This window comes from Parus major, chromosome 15 (genome assembly GCF_001522545.3).
Source record: "Parus major isolate Abel chromosome 15, Parus_major1.1, whole genome shotgun sequence".
NCBI classification, from domain to species: Eukaryota; Metazoa; Chordata; class Aves; order Passeriformes; family Paridae; genus Parus; species Parus major.
Window position 1 is genome coordinate 4,377,431 of NC_031784.1, and position 18,603 is coordinate 4,396,033.

Genomic DNA, 18,603 nt, shown 5'->3' on the forward strand with positions numbered 1-18,603 from the left:
GCAATCTCTCCTGACCACAAAGATGCTCCAGATCCCTCATTATCCTTGTGGCCTCTGCTCTCCTCTCCAGTAGCTCCGTTTTTTATCTGTACTTGTCCAGAACTGAACACAATAAAATAATCTTTACCCATCCCACATTTTCCAACAGTCCCCAGCCCCTGTCCCGCGGGACGGGCGGGGCCGGGACTCGAACCCGTGTCCTGCGAGGAGCAGGTGGAGCGGGGCGGAGCCAATCGCGGCCGCGCTGCGCGGGGGAAGCCCCGCCCACGGCCCGCACCGCGCGGTCACCATGGCAACAGCGGCGCTTCCCGCGGGGCCCCGCGGCCGCCGGGGCGAAGGGGCCGGACCGGCACCGGGGCGGGACATTCCCGCCTCCCGCCGCCCTCCCGCCGCCTTCCCGCAGCCCCTCGCTCCGGGGGAGCGCCGAGGGACGGCCCCCTGCCCGCCCCGCCCCCGGCCGTGCCCGGCCGCCGCTCGCCGCCGCCGCGGGGGAAAGGCCGCTGCGCGCCCAACTTCAGTTCAAGCAACTTCCCCGGTGCGGCGGAGCCGGCGCCCGGTTTTGCCGAGCGAGCAGCCGGTGGTTTGGCTGGGTGAGTGCTGCTGGCGGTGAGGGGCGAGGCGGCGGTGGGACAATAGGCGGGCAGTGCTCGCTCACCCTTAGGGCCCGTACGGGAACCCTTTCCCCGCTTTCCCGGGGGTGCTTCGCCCTCCTGGGCGGCTCCGGAGGAGCGGGGGTCCCGTGCCGTGGGGTGCGCCCGCCGCTCCCGCATGGCCCCTGCTGCCGGACCTCCTCTCTGCTTCTTTCTCGCTGCGTCAGAGCCAAGGGCTCGTGTCCTCGTGTGTTGAAAAGAGGGGGAAAGCCCCCCCCTCCAAAAATCCCCGTTCTGTGGTTCTCATCCAGCTGCTGGAGGTGGGCAGGGGTTGTAGGTGGTTTTTTGGTGGATGGCGTTGTTGCTGGTGGTTCTGAGGATTAGAGCGTAATTTTGTAATCCACGAGGGTTTCAATTATCTGTTCCTCGCTGGATTAGGGATGATAATGTGCTTGGAGGTCTTAAATGGACAAATAAAGATGCTCCCCCTTTCTCCCCCCTGGTTTACAGACGGCTCTTTGGGCAGAGCAGGAGGGATTCAGGCATTCCCGAGAGTGGTATGTGACTCCTTAATGCCGTGATTTCGGGAAATAGATTATCTGCTCGTTACAATTACTTTGAAATGCCAGTTTAAAGTCATCGTGCTGCTTCTTTTTAATTGAAGATGCACATAGCTTTCTTTGCTTGTTGGCATCGTGTGTACGCAGAATCTCAGCATAGCTTGGGTTGGAAAGGATCTTAGAGCTCATCTCATTCCTGCCTCCCTGGCTAGGGGCATATATTTTTGTTTTGGAAGCACTTAGGTGGACAGGTTTGTGTTGTTCTGGTGATATGCAGCTCATTTGTTAATTTTTCCTCCAAACTCCAAATCCAAGCGGTTTAAATGTGCACGGAGAGATGTGGAGTTCTGCTTCTGGGTGGAAATAGCTGGTCCAAAAGATCACGTGGAGGTCAGTTCCCTGAATTTGCACGGAGTTCTGCGCTCGGATTTGGGAGGGAGCAGCTCTGGGATTCTGGAAGGGTGAAGCTAATCAGTGAAATCCCAGAATTTCCTGTGTGGTGCTGCACGGAGCCGGGTGGAAAGCTTTGCCTTCCTGAGCCTGCCTGCAGCATTGTTGCTGTTCTTGCCTTTCTCCCGTCTGGAGGTGGGAGATTAATCCCATGGATTCAGGTATTGACTTGACTTCTATTTCTGGGCCGTAATCCGGGTGATTCTGATTTGTGTGTGGGGAATGGGATTAGGGGAAATCACACTTGGCAGATGGCGGAGCTCTTCTGTGCCATTAGGAGATATTGTAACCTTTGATTATACCCGCAGGTCTGGTAATAGAGCTCAGGCTCTTTGGGGTTTGGTAATAGAATTCCATTCCAGATCAAATATTGCTCATGATAAATTACTGGGATCACATTAAAGTAGGTGCAGCAAACAGAAATTGATGTTTTGTCCAAACTGGTGCTTTACTCCAGAATGGTAATTGCAGGCAATTTTCCCTGTCTGCTGAGGGGTAAACTGTTTCCAGGGTAACTGGGAAGTTGTTCAGCTGCTTCTGAGGTACTTTTTGCCAGAGCTGAAGGTTGTTGGCATTTTCTTTTCCTTGTCTCTCTTCTCCACAAACCAGAAGGATTTGCATCTTTCTAACGACCACATGAAAATGGGAGTTTTCTTTGTTTTCCTGTGACGTTGGCAGGGTGTGGTAGGGAAGCAGACAGTTGTGTGGCAGAAATGCTAATAAAGTTGCCTGGCAGCTTAATCCAGGTAAAGACTTTCTCAAAAAAGAAAAAATCTTTCAAGAATGTATAAACTTTTCCCCCTCTTTTGTTTTTATGTTTGTTTTTTTTTTGGTTAGGATTTTCTTCACAGTATGCTCTGCCTTTTACTGTAAAAATTATCAAGGATATTTATTTGTAAGTAAATCTATAAAGCTTTTGTGTTTCAGAGTAGTTAAGGAGGTTGGAATCCTATTTAAATAGATGTTGTAGCCTGTAATTCCCTTTTGATAGGTGTAGAGTTTATTGAAAATGGGTGTGTAAACTTTTCCTCTGTTCCAGACAATGCCCTGAGCTAATTCTAAGCTAAATGTTGCCTTCCCAATGTATAGAAGACACAGAACCGAGTCACTCTGGAGTGTCACAGTATGGAAAGTCCCTAAAAGGAGGCAAAGTCTAGGACTGTTTCCAACTCAAATACTTTGGTTTGTCATTTTTTGCTGTCTCATTTTATATGTGGCAGTAAAGGACCTGCACAGCCCCAGCCCCAGGGTTGTGCTCACACTGCAGTTCTGGAGCTGCTGCTCTTATGGCAGGAGAAAGGGCACCGTACCCATCTGTGCTCCTCCTCACGCGGCTCTGGCCTGACGAGATAACCAGGGATTCGGAAAATTTCCCTGCCTGATGATGAAGCAGTTTTTCCTTCTGCCATACTGAGGCTTTGTGTAGCTGCAGGATTTTTTTTTTTGCTTGTTTTTTTTTTTTTTAATTTTGTTTTCAGCAGCACCATCACCTTGGGTGTTAATTGATCTCCTCGTGTGTGCAGACCCCTCTGGCAGTGGCAACAGGCTTCCCAAATGCTTGATTTCTACCAAAGGGGAAAAAACCCAGTTACAACTTGAAAATAGGCTTTACTGAAAGCAGGAATTTCAGACTTTATGTTTCATAAGTTTACCAGCCCTTCCTGCCCCATGTGCTCAAGGTGACATTCAGGCCACACGTGAAAGAAGCAAGTCCTGACCAGCAGGTCCCAGGTGGATGGAGAGCTCAGGTATTCCCACTCCTGGGATTCTGTGCACAGCTCTGTGATTTCCCTTGGGTGTTGCCCTGGACTCTGCTCCACTCAGCACTCATGTTTCTTTGGCTATTAGATAATTTTGAAACCAGTCCTGTCACCTCTCTTTTGCACATGTTTGGTTACTGCAGAGTGAAAAAGCAGCTCAGGCTCTGTGGTGAGGAATGTGTTGCTCTTCACTCCCTGGTCCTTTGCCCTGGAGTTACTCCGTGTTTGATTGTTGCTCATGGAGCTTCCTCCCTTCTGGCAGGTTTTCCAAGTAACACGAGAATCAAATTGGTATGATTGTCTGTCCTTGAGTTTGTAAACAGAGATAAGAAAACTTCTCATAGTCTTGAAAATTCTGGTGTAGTGTTGCATGTGGGAGTGCTGTGCAGATCAGGGACAGGACTTGGGATCATGTCAGAGAGGATTTCCCTGAATGTGTCACTTGGGGACACCTTACAATTGTGACTTCCTCTCCTGGCTGCTCGTCTGTCTAAAAACAGTGCTGGTCTCTTATTGGGGAGTTTCATAGATCGAGGTATTTCTCTAAGTCATGGTGTGTTTTCTCAAATTGATACTCCACTGAAGTTGGTAATTTGGCACTATTCCCTATCCAGGGGAAGTGTCCTTTGGATGTATTGGTCATGCTGACTTGTGTGCTGGGTAGTTAGTGAAAAATTTGACTAGTAAAAGGGTGTGTCTAAATGCAGATTGGAGTGTTCTGCATCCATTTATGTGTAATGTCGCTGTTCTTTCCTTATTTTCAAGCTGTTTCTTTTATTGAGTTGTTTTCTTGCATGAGGTTTGAAGTCTTTCACTTCCCGAGCTGGCTGAATGTCCACGATGCTGTTGTTCACAGGGAGCTGTGCAGTGCTGCAGCCTTTCTGCTCATTGATTTTATAATTTTATTTCTTAGGGTAGGTGTAGCTTGTTCAATTCTCAAGTAGCAGGCAGCATCTGGGGAGGAAAGGACCATTCCAGTGAATCCTTTATGGAGCAGGAGATCCTGCTGTGTGCTGTGGGCTGCCTGGCAAAGTGAGACTGAAATAAATGCTCAGTCCTGCAAGCCCAGGCATGAGGCTTGTGGTGATGCTGTGAGCCCAGTCTGTATCACTGGTTTGTGTTTGGTGCACAGAGGTGACTGGAACCTGAGAATGTTGCAATGTTTTTAGGTGTGTTTTTAGTTTTGTGTGTAGGAATCGCCCAAAGGCATCGTAGGGCAAAAGCCACAGATTTTTTGCTTTTGCTTCAGAAATCTCTTTAAATGAAGAGTCCCTGGTTGTGGTAGTAGGCTTTGCAGTGTAAACCACTGCGTGGTTGTCTTCATCTCACAGCCAAAGAGACTGGAATAATATCGGGAGAGCTGTGGAATTCTCTCCACAGCAGCCAGTCTTGAATCCTAATCACAGCCCTTGGAGTGACCACAGGCTTGGTAGGTTTAACAGCTTAACTGGAAGACTTCATGCTTGATAAACTCAAGATGCACCTGTCCTTGGCAACTGAACATGCAGACTTTTCCTAAAAATGTCCAAGAATTGGCTGTTGGGTTGCCTGGTTATGTGCTTCCAGTGAGATGTGGCTGCTGATTCTGAGGAGATGCTCTTCTTGCTGGGTTAGAAGAGGTGAAGTTGGTTCCCTGTTCTCTTGTCCTTCATTGACTCTCAGTGAGATTGAAGGACATACATGAACTTCTGAACTCTCAGACCATTCTTTTTGAGCTGTGTTCCAGGAATAATTAAAAAATTAACAACAAAGCTAGAGCAAGTCAAATCCTTATTGCTTGAGAGGGTTTCTATTGGTGAAGAAAACTTTCCATGTCTTGGGTTCTGTTAACTGGCAGGAAGACCAAATTCTTCTCAAAACCTGGATATTGAGTGTTGTCAAAACACACTAAATTTAGTGTGGTGACTGTTTTATCTCTTTGCAGCTATTGCTTAAAAAAGACCCTAATGTTTCCCTTTTGTTCTCGTGACTGGTATGACCTGAACATCTGATTACAAAAGGATATTTAAGTCTACTGGGTGATGATTTTCCTCAGGCCTAGGCTTAGAGAATTCACACTCTTAAAATGAAACTGTTTATGGGAGCATACTTTATCTTTAGATTCTTTTCTCAAATCAAGGAGATTTATTTTCTTGGTTCCTACTGTCTTTGGTTTGTTCTGGAAATATGTCATGCTGGAACTTCTGCAAACAAAGCTTTCAAACAGCTTGGGGATATTTTTCAGTGCATCTGTATAAATAGGAGATCATTAATACATATTTTTGCAGTTCCTGAATGCCTTACATTGAGACAGTGGGAGTTGAATTTTCTTTTTATGCTCTTCATCTCTACAAAACACGCTTGAGGAGAGGAAATGAATGTTTTCTGAGGGTTGTGTGATTGTGGTGATGCAGTTTGAGCAGTCCAGGGCACAGAGGGTTATTATCCAAAACACTGCTTGTTTGTGGTTGAGTCATGTCCAATGAGCACACATTAAACGCTGGGGGTGGGGGGTTCTGGGCTCCTCTAAAGCCACTTACAGAGCTGTTCATTAAAAGTTCTTATCAGAATTAAGTGCCAAAACTTCCAGTTTTGGGCTAGAGTAAAACCTCTGCTTGCCTGAAATGAGATAATGTTGGTCTTGCACCAGTGTGAGAACTGAAAGCTTCTTACTATTGTAGTAATTACGAGTCAGGATGGTCATTAGGCTGGTGTAACGAGCAGGAAAAGATAACAATTCAGTAGCTGGAGGTTTGGTATCTCCCCAGTTTTCACTTGGAGAGAAGAAGCGTGTGCGTTCCAGCAGCTCCTCCAAAGAGCGATGCCGCAGCATGGGCAGCTTTGGAGTAAGGCTTGTCTTACTGTACACAGATGGGCTTTAATGTGGGGAGGGAGGAGTTCTGAGCCTTGTTTCCAGGTCAAAACACCCTTTTCATTTGGTTGGGGGCTGGGAATTGCCAGGAGCCGAGTGGGCTGTTAACTCCAGCTCTGGGCTTGACCCAGTTCCTGCGCAGAGCTCCGGGAAGCGCCTGTGCTCCAAACGGGCAATTCCAGCTCTGCTGCAGGGACAGCGCTTGGGTGCCGAGGAGATGGATGGCAAAGATAGAAGAAAAAGAAGTTATCTGCAATCTGTTGTTTGAATCTAAACTATGTTCTTTCAGTACTTTGGGGAGGAGGTGAAGAAGTGAAGATGCTCGGCCTGTACTTTGTTAGTTTTTCTTTGATTCTGGTAGTTCTGTTTTACCCTTTGTAGTTTCCAGGGGTAAAAGCTGTCAGTGTTTTAGTGAAATGCATGAAAATAGGAGGATTTGTGTGTGCTTTTACTACTGCAATACTGTTGCCATACACAGCAGCCTCTTCTGTTTATATTTTCATAGTGACTGTTTTTGTAATCACAGTATTGGTTAAATATGTGCTTTCAGTGCCTTTCAACAAGTGATGTTAATAAACGTCAAGTTCTAAAACTGGTTATTCCCGCGGTCATAAAATCAGGACTGTCATTATTTTACAGTGTTGGTGAGACGTTGAAAGGCACAAACAGGAGCGGAATTTTAAGTTTGTCTTTATTTTGCTCTTTTAATGAGCTCAGCCTTCAGCCTGAAGTCTCAGTGCAGCCATAGCACCGGTGGCTCCTCGCAGGGAGGGAGTTGTGCCAACATTTAGGAGGGATGTTTATCTGCTGGGAGTATGTTCAACCATACAAGGCTTTCGATGGACAAAGCTGCCTCATCCATAACGAGCCCAGCAAAGCCAGGATGTGTTTTAAACAGAGTTGGAATTTCTGGCCACTGTAACTGTTTGATATTTTATGAGAACACTGGGAATTCTTCATTGACCCAAACGAGCACAACAGGCCTTTCTGCTGAAGCTGAGCAGCACGGCTGGCTCGCTCCCTAACTGAGGGACCTTACAGAAATGTCACTGTTGTTATTGTTGTCAAACAGTGTCTTACTGTATTGGCACTATTGAATGTCAAATATTAGTGTAATCTGTCACTAGAATGTTTTCAGCAGCATGATGGCTACAGAGTTATCTAAATACCATCCTGTTCCTGCTGTAAACACGATGCAGTGTGGGGTTTTTTGCATGTTTGAGCAGCAGGAACAGTTATGTCCAAGAGAAGCTGTGGCTGCCCCATCCTTGGAAGGTGTTCAAGTTCAAGGTTGGACAGGGGTTGGAGCACTCTGGTTTGTGGAAGGTGTCCCTGCCCATGGCAGGGGATGAAATGAGATGAGCTTTACGGTCCCTTCTAACACTTCTGTTCTTCTATAATAGATATATTCATTTATCCAAGTAATATTTCCAAGTATGTATGAATTTATGTATCATAATTCTTACAAGTCATCATAATGTTCAGTTAATGTTCTTCACAAAATGAATATTTTAAAAAATAATTAAATCACTGCAGCTCTGTGGCTACTGTCTGCGAAGGAAAGATTAAATGAATCACTCTGATTACAGCAGAGTTTCCAGTACAACTTCAGGTCTGTGTTACTCTCCTAAGTACAGTTTTAGTCTCTATTCCTGAGTGGATGTGCGAGGCTGCTGGAGAGGATTCCACGTGTCTGACCTGCTCTCACTTGACAGGGCAGTGATGTTTCCTTGCCTCCTTCCTCAAGTGGGTGAATCACAGCGCCCATCGGAAACGCTCATCAATAGTTACAGGTCAGCATTTCAAGAAGGTCAGGGAGGCTGCTTTCTGCCTGGTGAGCATTATGCTAATTCAGTCGTTAAACATATTGGAATTGTGCTTCCTTTTGCTTCTGCAGTGCTTGCAGATTCCTTTTCCCTGCGCTCGGAGCACAGAGGGTTAGTTTTGGGCAGGGAGAGGCTTTCTTGTAGCCTGTGTTGTAGTCACACCCAGGAGATGTGTCTCTAGATCTCAGTGTGAATCTGTTCTTCGTGTGAAATATTTACTTGAATAAATAATATATAATAAATACTTGAATTTACTGTCATGTTGGTGCTCATGCATGAGGAGGAAGTCGAAGGAGATGATGGAGGAGCTGAAGCCTTCAGATGAAATATGTATTTTCCTCTCCCAAAGACACTTTACTGAAGCACCTGTGTAACTTAGGCCCTGGTACTGACAGCTCTGATGAACAATACTGAGCCCTTCCTCTCTTATTTGTTCTTGAATTCTGGGAATGTATTTTAGTATTGCTTTCACACCAACACGTGTAGAATCTTCAAATTTGTGCTGTGTGTGATATATGTGTAAAGTAATGAGCTCACAGAGCATTGTCTTTGTTGATATTGGACTGTTGCACACAATGTAAGAAGCAATTAATCTGGAATCCAGGTATTTTGTACTGTAGATTTATGGCTGGCTAAGATAGTGTTTTCACAAACTTGGCTCTGTAGGGAGCAGGGTAGTATATTTTTCAGATTGTCTCCAAAAGTCTTATTTCAATTCCATTGAGTTAATTTTCTTTTTAATTTAACAGCTTTTCTGCCAGATTTGCACTTCAAAAATGCTGAAAACAGTTACTTTAAGGTTAAAGCTTTTTCCATCTTTGCTCACCTTGTCTCTAGAAGTGATTGTACTTTCTTCTCTGGCGTGTCTTGTCTAATAGTCCTGGAAAGCTGGACTTGAGCTGAGCTCCCAGAGCCTGGGCTTGGAGCTGCTCACAGATCTAATGGCTCTGCTCCTGCTCACATCTGGACTGAAGGCTGGAGTCAAAAACTTGTTAAGGCAGGAGTGTATATTTTAAAATACATAATTATCAGAAGGTTGTTTATAACTGTTTAGCCAATGTTTACAACTGTTTAACAAAAGACAGTGTTTGTAGTAGGTTGGACTGGCTTTTATTAGACTTAAGAATCGGTGGCATTTATCACTTTGCTAAGGAGCAAACAGGCCACACACTGCCTGAGCACTGGGCAGGTCTGGTCAGGCAGAGCTCTTCCATTCTGTCTGTCTGCTTTTTGTTAATCCTGATTTTCGAACAGTTTGGCTCTCAGACCTGATGACTTTGGGGAGGAGAGCTCATCAGGCTGACTGGGGCAGTTCATGGGCAGTGTTTGTGTCCAGTAGTTCACATGGACCTTTTGTCTGTGGTTTGCAGGATTCATATGTGGTGAAACAAGATGAAAAAATTGCCCAATCCTCTTCACTAAGCAGGTGTCTCCTGTTGACTCATCAAGTCTCAAAGCTGCAGATTACTAGAAAATTAAAAGAAATTAGATTTTGTGCCTAAGTCACTTCTGAAGCATCCTGCTGCTGTCTCATGGAAGATGTTGGGACGTGTGGATCTTTAATTTCCTTTCCAACTTCGTCACTTCACATTCAGTTTCTTGGATTGGCATGGCTCCTGTTCTGTAACTGATTTGGCTCAGGTGGGATTCCTCCTGCAGAAATTCTGGATGCAGTGCCAGTTTTCTGTTTTTATGACAACTTTCTGCCAGCCTTTGAACTTACAGAACTGTAACAAAAAGGTCAGTAAGGGAGTTGGCTCAGCAGATTTCTCAGTAGCTGCAGGACTTGCTGTGCCTCTTGAGGCTGGTGAATGTCTCATGCCTTCCAGAGGCATCCAGTGATGTTAACAGTGATCACAGAGGGATCAGTGGGTCTTGTTTCCCTGTGGGGCTCTGTGGGGACAGGCATGAAGAGAGGTGGGGATCCTAGTTTTGAGTCAGAGTTCAGTCTGAGGATCCGTCTTTGTAATAACTTCAGAAAGGTGTTTCTAAATTCACTGTGAGATCATTCTCAGGTTACTAAATCCCTTCCTTGGATATGCCCTGAGATACTGGGATCAGGTGCCAGGGCTGCTGTAGTTGTGGTGTGAGTGTGGCTGGGTGGGGATGATTTGAAGGAAGCTTTTTGGTCTGGCTGTTCATGGGCAAGTGAGTGCTCCTGCTGAGGTGCTCAGGTCTGGATGAACTGGTGAGGACAAACCTGTGATCTTTCATTCCTCCTAATTTTTGTGAGCTGCACAATAAGCCTGTGTCAGCTATTTATTATTTCCCTGCCTTAAAATGTAGGTGATCTCTATATTGGACCATGAGTTTCAAATCCTTTTGTGACTCTTCTGTCTTCATTTTGATGTTTTAAAGTGCCTCTCTGCTCTCAGTGCTTAGAACTTCCCAGAAAGTTAAAAAGCCCCCAGGGTTCACTTGTGGTTAAAAATGCCCTTCTGTGCCAAAGCTGGGAGTGTGGATTGAGCAGTCCCTGGGGTCCCTGGGCCTCCCTGTCCTTTTGCTGGATGTGGGGATGTTCCACACGAGTGCTTGTACATATCCAGGTACTTCCAGCTTCCCAGTGCCACCATTTGGATTTCAGAGCTGGTTTTTCTCACTTCAGCTGTTTATTTTTCTTTCACACATCTCCCCTCCCCAATAAATATGTTAATGTTTTTAGTGGCTGAACTGTTGTCTTTCAATTAATAGGCATTTTTTCCCTTTCTGTGCTTTCTCAAGCATGTAGGGAGGTGGAGAGGATTGTTTAGTACTCATAAAGCTTCCAGATAGTGTATGTGTTATCAATAATTCATTACAAGCCTTGATTTTGCTGAATAATGTTCTGTTTCTGAAGAACAAGGTAGTGTACAATACATGTGCAGGCTTGTTGCTGTCAGAGTTCTTGGCTTAAACAATCCTTTTGTTCAGGAACAGGGAGAAGTGCAGTGTCACTGCTCTGGTTCCTCACAGCCACACAGGACCCTCTGTGCTCTGTTCCATTCCTGGGGCTTTGGGGGAAGAGGAAGCTGCTTTGTGGATTGCTGCTAACAATGCCCTGCTCACAGGCAACCAAAGGAACACTTGTACAAGCTGGCAACACCCAGCCAGCGGTTCTGAGGTGGGCATTTGCATTCAGGTGCAGGTTAAAAAACCTATTTCCTGCATATGTGAAAAGCCAGATGTGGCCACCGAAGGAAAAAGAGGAGCCTTATCATCAAGGCAGCAGCAGTAACTCCTCTGGCACAGCGTCAGACATTGTTGACAGAGCAGGTTTGTTCTGGGTGTGCAGCTCAGGGCAGTTTATTGATGGCTGGCAGGAGGCAGCACCGAATCCTACCTGACTTAATGCCAGGTTCAGTACACAAGGAAAAGATCAAAGAGCTGTTGGAACCCTGGGAATCAACCTGAAAGGCAAAAAGATTCGTGTTTCAGTATGTCAGTGTGTTGTAGAGCAGAGGGTGACATAAGGGATTTTGGCTCAGGGAATGATAAATGTCACCAAGTATTTGGCTTTTATAACAGTATTTTATTTGACTCAGAATAATCCATTCATCTCCCCTTAGTCCAATGCTTTTTTCATTTATTTATGAGGTGGGATTGGAAATAGTAAATCTGAGGGTCATGTCCATTTGATCTGAATGAGTTTTAATGGCCCCATTGGTATCCTGAAAGGCATAACTGGAGTAAAATTAATCCAGTTTAATACTGTTAATAATTTTCCTGGTCGAAGTTGGGTCATCTTTTCTGTGAATCACTTGAATTGCTGCTGTAGAGCTGGGGATGGAAGTGCTGCTGGGGAGATGGGTTTGTGTTGTTTATTAATGCCAGCTCTGCCAGTCTTTTGTCACAGTGCTTGTCTCTTGCAGCAGCACCAGGGAGATCTCCTTATCTCCAGCTCGGTACCTCCGTGCTGCGGCTTTGCAGGCTTCATCTTCAGGGCAGAGGTTGCTACAGCTCAGGAGCAGGCTTTGAAATTGTTCATTTGTTCACAGAACAGATTAATCCATTCCTGGGAACCACCTTGTCCAACCCCTTGTTTATCAGTGTCTTTCTCCCATGAAGCTGCAGTTCATTTCTAGAGCAGTGCCTGGTACGAATATTTTGGGCTTGAGTGTATTTGCTTGTAGATTGAACTCGACTACATGCTTATGCTGTGACTAATCAAATATCTGAAAGGTGGAATGATGGGCTGGATGGAGAAATTGCTGTGACACAGTATTGCCTCTGTTTTGACAGAAAATGTGTCATTAGCAGCCAAATTGAAAGCTGTTGAACACAGAGCTTTTTTCCTATGATTTTTAAAGATCACAAGTGGCAAACCAGTCATCAGAGAAGACATCAGATGGCAGAGCTGTGAGAGCTGAGGCAGTACATAAATACTCATATCAAGAATGTGCAGTGGCAGTTTCCCCCAGATCACCCAGAAAGGTTGTGGAGTCTCCCTCAGTGGAGTTATTCCAGAACTGTGCCATGTGCTCTGGGATGACCCAGCTTGAGCAGGAAGATGGGAGCAGATGACCCTCTGTGGTCCCAGCCTGAGCCAGTCTGTGTTTGTGCAATTTCCTTTTGTCCAGGTGAAAGCTTAGGAGCAGCATAATCTGTTGCAGCATCTCTGCTCTGAGAGTTTTATCAGTAGCTGCCACGTGCTCTTTGTGAATGAGTCTTTGCTGGCGACTGCAGCTTCCAAATGTGTCAGTCAGGAAAAGTACAGGTATAAAAATAAAGCACTGTAAACCTGCTTTCTTGTTTTTGCAGGAGCAAAGGAATGTTAATTCTTAGCCCTTGGATACACGTTAGTCACCATAGCTATTTATACACATACATAATTTTTAATGTCATGATTTTGGTCTTCTATCCCATCTCTCTGTTTCCTTTGTCCTCCAGTTTTAAGGGTTCAGGTTTTCTCCAGATGGTTAAACTGTTGAAGTGATCTCTCATTGTGTTCAAGGTCATGCTTCAAGGCCAGTAGCCTCAAGTTTTCTGAAAATGTGGATGAAACCACTTTTTTCCTCTCCATATGGCAATACCTTAATTAATTTTTCAGCACTCAGATGAATGTATAAAGGCTCAGTATTTATAAATTTGTCCTGGTGACCCCACGTCAATCACAGAACAGCTTGAGCTGGTTGTACTTTCTGAAGGTGGTTTACTGTGCCAGGCCACAAATGCGTTTTCCAGCGCTGAAAATCCTGTTAGAATTTGAGGAGGCAGATCAGAAGCTTAGGGGCTTTGTCCTTCTGACACAAAAGCACCTGCTGTGCATGAAGGCAAGCAGGAAACTTCTTCTCACCTCATGCTATTTCTGTGTTACAGTGACCTTCGGAGGCTGGGTTTGTGCGAAAAGATCCATCCCCTGATTCCTGCCCAGGGGCACAGAGCCATGGGTCAGCTTTATTTCTGAAGGCTTCAAAGCGCTGTGGAGGCACTTGCCTATTTTTATAACAAGTAGGTGGCTTTTTTCAATAAACCAAAGCCTACAGATCTGCTTCACTCGATCCTTTGACTTGAATTCCTCAGCAGGTCAGCCAAGCCTTGTCTGCCATGGGGGGCTGCACCTCCTGTGCTCCCCATGAGCTTTGGTGTCCCCACACTGGTTGCCAGGCTTAGCAAGGTGCTGTGCTGCAGGGCTGTTTTAACTGCACCTTTGCTCATCAAGGAGTTCCAATGTCAGTGTCCAAGTAGCTGTTTTGAGAGGAAACAGTCCCAATTATATCATTGCTGCTTTTAAAGCATTTGCAGCAGGCAGTGGCTCTGAAGGCAGTGAATAAAACAAAATCCAGCGGTGATATCCATGTCCTGTCAGCTCTGTGATCAGACAATTATCCTTTGTCTTCTCTTGTTGCCAAGAGGATGAGAAATATGCACAGTTACAGTAAATATTTCCAGGTGTGGGTGGTCTCTAAGCTCCTTTTACTGCTGAAACATGGTACCGAGCATGGTATTGTGTAGGGGAGTATCAAATGGAAGAATGCCAAAGTTGTTTTTCAATCCCATATTTCTGTCTGTGCTGCAGCTGCCTGATCCATCTCCTTGCACTCCTTCAGCTGTGTCCATGGTGTACCTGCCAAATGAGAGCATTCCCAGCCAAAGCTGGAGCCTCTGGAGAATCACAGCCCTGCCTCAGTTCTGGGGGCTTTGGAAAGCGCTGCCTGCTCGAGGTCAGAGGGATCAGCAGCTGTTTGATGTATTTCTGAAACTATAATGAGCCAAATTTCACCTTTTTAAAGCAAGGTCATGGAGATGATACACTCAAAGGACACATAAATAAATTAGCTTTTGATTAATTCCATCATATTCAGGATGTGTAGCATAAGATATGAAAAAGAGAGTCAGGGATTTAATCTATTCTTTCAGAATCTGTGCAGAAAAACTTAACTCTTGCCAAAATTTGTTTTAAATGCAGTTAAAAGTGAAGTTAAACTTCCTTCACCAAGAAGACCGTGTTACAATTAACCAGCAGGAAGTTTCATGATGATTCTGAAAAGGTTTGAGGAGAAATTTGCCAAGTTGCAAATTCAAATACCCACCCTCGGCTGTGTCCAGGATCTGACTTTGGGAGCTGCAGATAAAATAAAGTCCACCCTGAAACAACCAAACATCTTTGTGGAAGAGCCTTAATTTGACTTCTTTTTCGTTTTTTGAGTTCCATGGTCAGTATTTCTTGCTTGTAGGCAAACCTGATCGTTAATATTTTATCTGGCACGCAATGCAGTTGTTTCTGGAATGTCTTTTTTTTCCTGCTGAGCTGCATGGGGAGGTTATTTGCAGGTCTTGTTTGTGGTTTAAAAGCATTTGTAAGGATGAAACCTAAAAGAACATTAGCAGGAGTTGAAGCTGACCACAAAAGCAAGGGTTTGATGAGAGAAACAAACAGTACAGCACTCTGAGGCCTGCTGGGAGTGTTCACCTTCTGCACAAACACACTTTTAGCCTCACTTCAGCCTTATCCCATAATTCATGTTGTTCTGCAGAATGTCATCCTCAGCTGGCAGAAATCAGGATTGTGCTTTTATTCCCTATTTCAACTGCCAGAAGAATTGGACTTTCTGAAAATACCCACCCACTAATGAGCTGGGTGGAATCTCTTGTGTGGAATGCTGGAAGTAAAAGATGATTCACACAGGAGGGTGAGGATATGCAGTTTCTGGTACCAAAAAATGGTGATTCACCAATATTTAATGTAATTTTCCTGTGGTTGGGATTTTTCCTACCTGAGATTCAAGGGACTTTCAAAACAAATCAGGCCTTCTGTGAAACTGGGAAGAGAATTTCCTGTGAAGCTGTCAATGAGAGGGTTGGGGAGAAGGAAATTGTGGAAAATTGGGGTGTAATGAGGCAGTTGTGCAGGTCAGAGGAAATGCCAAGCGTGCTCTGTCAGTCCCTGTGCTCTTGAGGGATCTCTTGAGTAGAACATGATGCACAAAGAGGAAAATGTCCAATCAAGACCTGGCTTGGACAAAATTAATCTTGACAGAGAAGGAGTTGGCCTGAATTGTTTGTAGAAGAGTGGTCATTGTCCCCAAAACCCAAGGTAGAAGTTTTTGGAGCTTAATACCCAAAAAATGGGTACTTAATAATAAATCTGTGGTCGCAAACTGGACCTGTCTAAAGGGTGATAGTCTGAAGCTGTTTTGTAGAAATAGCTGGAGCAATCTGTGCCTTTTGTACATGAATCCTTTTGGGTTATGTTTTATATATGACACACAGACATTGTTATGAAAATAGCAATGGACTGACAGCTGTGGAAGCAGATTATTCCATATAATTTTTTACCCAAATCATTTTCTCCAGACACATCTGTCTCATAAATTCAAGGAAATGTGGAGGATGACTCCCTGTGCCCCACAGCCATCATGGTTCATTCTTCCCTGGTTACACACAGTAAAATTTTTCTGTTGAATCCTATTCTACCATAATTAATCACAGAATCCCAAACTGGTGTGTGTTGGGAGGGACCTTAAAGCTCATCCAGTGCCACCCTTGCTGTGGACAGGGACACCTTCCACTATCCCAGGTTGCTCCAAGCCCTGTCCAGCCTGGCCTTGGACACTTTCATGGATTCAGGGGCAGCATCCACAGCTTCTCTGGGCACCCTGTGCCAGGTCCTCCCCACCCTCACGGTGTTTTCCTGAATCCCTGTCTCAGGTGATTGTCCTGCTCCATCAGGAATGTGGTTTTAAATTCACATTGACCATGCCAGTGTATTTAATATCAGTTTTTTGCTTTAATAAATAAATGTTACAGCCTCTGTGGGGCCAGCTTGAATTACTGAAACTGCTGCTCTATAACTTTTTACCATTTTAACTGTCCAATCTTCACAGCATGGAGATCAAAATACAAGGTGTAAAGTTCTCACCGTGGTGCTGAGATGGCAGCACTTAATGGAAAGGATGGTTGAAAATATTGCAGTTCTCGAGTGCAGCTGCATGGGGGTGAAGCTCTGGCAGGTGATGATTGTTATGCAATTGTACTGGCAGGAGCAATTAGAGATTTACAAGTGCTTGTAAATGCTGCTATTTATAGGATGGACACTTTATTTAACAAAATGCTAATCTTTTCTGCAGTGGGAGGAAATGTCAGAGTGGAATCTTTCATCCTTGGGCTGGGACTGGACTGTAGTGTCCGAAAGAACAGCACTTAGTTCTTCTTGTAAAAGAAAAGAGCTAGAGATTTCCAAGTGACTTGGACATGGAAAATGGATGAAGGATATTTTGAATTTTGCAATACTTTGGAATTTTAATATTAATGATCTGTGGGGCTTTGCAGATCTGTCTGGCTTGTGAGATTTGTAATATGTAGTTTTAATTCTCAGCTTTCTAGTTTTCATTATTGAGAAGCAGAACTGAGTTTCTCACTGTGAATCTGGGAAAAGATAATTTAAATGCATTTCATTAGCTGTTTTTACTTAGTGATTAAACTTGTCCTGGCAAATTAAAAATTAGAGCTGTTATGAAAGTATTTTTTATAATCTTTCCTTTTAAGAGACCCTGAATGTCCTCTTAAATACAACTGATGGATCCCACTGCAATGAATAATAATGTGAATCAGGCTTAAACCCAAAAATAGAAAAAGCCTGCTTTCTACTGAATTAGTTTCATGATCTACTTGATTATGAAAGTATCAGAATAGGGGTTTTTTTTTCTATCTTTGTGTTATTTTTGTTGCGCCGTAGTAAGTCATGTTCTTGTCAGCACTCGCACTCGTACGTGCACAGTAAGTGATAGGATCTGCTTTGTTAATTCTGATTTAATCCAATCAGCACCTCTCCAAGGGCAGGAAGCAGCAGCAGGAGGATTTCTGGGGAGAACCAACAGGGATTGCTGCAGAATGACCCCAGCGTTCGGTCAGTGAGGACAGGAAGGAGAAAGGAGAGAAGAAAAACGTTTGTAAATACTGAATTATTTTAGACAGTGGAGCAACTTTTTGTAGGAGGGATGAAATAAATCCTGGTTTATGGTCATCTGCACCCAGTAGCTCCTGTGGCTTGTTGGGCCAGGGAAGAGCTGCAGGCCAGGGGAATGTACAGAATTATGGAATCCCAGACTGCTTTGGGTTGGAAGAGTCCTTAGAGATGAATCCAGTCCCAACCTCCCAACCAGTCATGGACAAAGCCATGTTTTCAGGAGCTGCTAATATATGTTGTTATACAAACTTCTTCCTGTATCTATAGAATATATATACAATAAGGGAGTAATTTTTTTTATACTGGAAGCAGATTTGCTGATAAAGTTGTATATAAAGAAGAAAAACTTCATGTTCATGAGGTGATTTTCAATGGAGTATTTTTAGTGGGTATTTGCTGCTGGAGCCAGGCTTTCTGCTTGATCTCTGTGACATAAATGTGTTTGGTTTTGTTTTTTCATTGTTTGAGTTTTTTAATAGCAGAAAGATTTTCTTTGTGGAATTTTTATGCTTTCCACCCTTAGAGAAGACAGATGGACTTGTTTATCTGCTGCGAGTTTCAGGGCCAGATTATAGATGGTTTTGCTTTGTGTCATTTAAAACATTCTTGTTTCTGAGCAAGGAAGTTGGCAATAGTCACGTGATTCACGGTGGAAAAATTATCTGCAGGCTGTTGCTGTTGCCTTAATAGGCTTAAAGGAATTAGCAGTGATGTAAATAATAGTTGTGTGTGTGGTGGGTGGGCAAGTGCCAAAGCGAGGGCGTGTTTGGGGTGAAGTCCTTCCCGAATGATTTTCAGCAAAAATAACCCTGAGAAGTGAATAATCCATTCTGATTTCTTACAAGCAATGCAGGCAATCTTTGTAATGATAGATCTTTAATTAAAAATTCAGGCAACACCTGAGGGAATTAAGATTTGAAGGGGCCTGGAACGGTATTTGTGCATCTCTGTGACGCCCTGTGGTGGCTCAGCTTGGCCCAGGGAAAAAAAGTCGCAGGTGTTTGGAAGCTGAGGAGGAGGAGCAGCAGGGAAGAGCCAGGCCTTCATGTGCCAGCCTTTTCTGGTGAAAACAGGAGGGATTTCAAGAGACACTTCAGTGCCATTTATAATTGCATTTGTTTGCAGAATGTGCCTGCCACAGCTGAGGGGAGTGTGGGCACTGCTTGGGAGGCATGAAGAGA

At 44.5% G+C, this 18,603-nt stretch overlaps 1 protein-coding gene across 1 annotated transcript in view; it reads left to right on the forward strand.

Annotated features, from left to right (window-relative positions):
* The first annotated feature begins 445 nt into the window (after nucleotides 1-445).
* KIAA1671 (KIAA1671 ortholog) overlaps nucleotides 446-18,603 on the forward strand; it is a 64,960-nt gene continuing 46,802 nt past the window's right edge. The window contains exons 1-2 of the mRNA XM_033518216.1: nucleotides 446-590; nucleotides 13,333-13,464. The gene's annotated coding sequence lies outside the window, so the exon portion shown is untranslated. The remainder of the gene's footprint in view (nucleotides 591-13,332; nucleotides 13,465-18,603) is intronic.